Below are 2,792 nucleotides of genomic sequence, written 5' to 3'. Positions count from 1 at the left end.
TTCACACGCTGCAAGATAAGGTCACTTATCTGAATAACACGAATTGAGTTCGACTGCACATTGAGAGTAGGTCTTAGTTCTTGAACAAAAAACATTTCATAAAGTAGGCAGTCGAATTTGTTAGTACACTTCTGTAAAACACTAAAATTCTTCGTAAGATCCCTTGGGGCCAAAGAATGCTTGTTGCGAAAATTCTTGCCAATCGATGAAGTCGAGTTTCTGAGTTCTTGTGCAGTCGGACTCAAGTTGTGCAAAGGTTCTTTATTAGGTTTTCAATTTTAATTGGTTTTTAATTATCTTCCAATTATTTCTTCTCTTTGTATGTTCTTATTATCCTTTTACACTACAAAAAACTTTTTTACACTTTTTACACGCATATATATATTCATCGTGACATTCTTACTATTCCCTTGAAAGTGACCGAAGTTTTGTCGAAACTTCGTGTTTGACCGTTCATTTTTATTGTCAAACCATGACAATTAGTCCATTTTTATGCATAAAGTTTCTTGACGAACGAAACAATGGCAAAAATAATAGACTATACTTGAAACTACTGAAGTCTGTCTTGGAATAGTGCCTGCAAGATTTAGGTAAAGGAATACTTTTCCATACTATATTTACAGTACTTCAAAGTCCGGGTGTCTATTCAAAATTTTAAAGGAACTCTGTTAGCACATGGAGATAGCTTAAACCGTTATAGATAAAGAGGCAATAGAAACAGGATTTCCTTGTATCCCTAGTATTAATTGAAGAAAGTGTGGTAGGGGGTCGCTTATTCGGGAAAGGAAGTTTCTAAAAGCGTGGGCGCTTATTCGAGGAAATACGGTAATTATAAATTGGTATATCGCCAGTCAGCCAATGCAGTGCTGGTTATTCGCTTTCTGTTCGACGCTCGTCCCAGACACATGTCGTTAACTAAAAAGGGCACTGGTTCGAGGCAAACTACGAGTGAATGGCGGAGCAGAAGCAAATGGCCTTGCTCCCCTGCCGCGGGCGTGCGCCCGTGTGAATCGCGCACCTTGTTCGCTTGAGAAACACAAACAAATAATGATTGATTCATTGCGATTTCAAAACGTATATTGGAAAGGATAATTGCAATTTTGTGTATGCTTTCAGAAAGCTCAAATGTAAGAAAAATGGATAAATTTGTGTCCGGAGAATTGGAAAAGACTCGCTTCTGAGGCAGATATGAAACCAGCGAGACCTCAAAGCGTGCTTAAGAGGCTGTCTCTCTTATTTCGGTAATTGTGAAGAAGAGCTCCCCAAAAAACCTGTCGGCCGACTGTCAGTCAACTGTCGGCCGACAGTCGGCCGACAGTCGGCCGACAGTTGGTCGTCTGTCGGCCGACAGTCGGCCGACCGTCGGCCGTTTGTCGGCCGACAGTTGGCCGACAGACGGCCGACCTGTCGGTAGCTTGTCGGTAGCTCGTCCGTGAAACGTTAACAGAAACCTTAATGTTTTCTCTCGGTTTTCGCTTGATACAACATCCAACATGTGTAATACGTTGAAAATTGACTTTCAAGATTTGGTGGCTCCTAAAGGAGCCGTTTTGTGAGTGGTGAAATATACAAGATACTTCACTCGTAGAATCGTGATTTTAGCGGCGCGCGCCTAAATCGATTATCGCATCACGCATCCAAGTCTAATTATCGAATTGTTGCGTACAGTAATTTATTACTTAACATAACGAGTAAAAAGATTCACAGTTGTATCATTTATTAAACTTGAAATTGGAAATAGCAATTCATCCCAAACCTGCAAGATAGAGGACGATGTTAGCAACACAAATGCACAAGGTAAACATTATTGATACATACATAACATACCATAAGAGGCAGCGTTGCATTATTGGGCGATTTGAACGAAAGTGTTTGTATTGATACGTAGCTTATGCTTATCAGAGTTTTTGGCCGAGTTTTTTCGATTAAATTATCTTCCAATGCGATTCTTAGATTGTATGGTGTGTTGTAAATTACGCAAGTGATATATCCTATACGCATCTGATAACAACATTTTGGAAGAAACGTTTCTTTACATACTTTCATACTGATAACAACATTTTGGAAGAAACGTTTCTTTACATACTTTCAACTTTGCCGTCGATCGGTAAGTAGGTGAAGTCTGTCGAGTCATACATCACCATTACGGATTGTTATGTCACGTTAACTGTTCGTTTTTAACACAATTTTTCTTTTTTCTTAACCTGTCGGTAACCTGTTGGTTAGCTGTCGGTAGACTGTCGGTAATGATTTCTCCGGCTATTGACAGGTTGCTGTTCTGTGGACACAATCGACGCGGAACCGAGAGAAGCAAGCACAGGATATTTGAAATTGATTTATTAACTATATGATATCAAACTCCAAGTAAAAGCATTTATTCTTTTCATCTCAAATTTTTCTGCCCAAATATTACTTTGGGATACAAAACAAAACCATATGGCACAACGTACGGCACAAGCTATCAGCGGTCTTCTCTTTTGTGCGGACCTTTGTGAGAACAGTATAACATCGAACTGGATCTAAATTTAAGCGATTATTTCTTCACTTCAGAAGCCTAAAACCTTCATTTCTCCCTCAGCTTCCAGACATGGAGAGTTTATATTCTGATTTTGGAAAAAATTCAGCTCTGCAGCGATGTTAAATGGGTGATTCACCGCGAAATGTGGCCAATTCCGGCATTTGTTTTAATACCACGAATCACGCTGGATGCCGCCTACTTTTCGAAGGCAATACCTAGCTATTTGTTGAAGTTATCATGGATTTCACCAATTTGGTTATTAGAAAAATTCTGA

The sequence above is a fragment of the Pocillopora damicornis genome, chromosome 11 (assembly GCF_964200805.1).
Source record: "Pocillopora damicornis chromosome 11, jaPocDami1.2, whole genome shotgun sequence".
Taxonomy (NCBI): Eukaryota; Metazoa; Cnidaria; class Anthozoa; order Scleractinia; family Pocilloporidae; genus Pocillopora; species Pocillopora damicornis.
The sequence above is the reverse complement of the archived record's forward strand: the minus strand, read 5'-3'. Positions refer to the sequence as shown.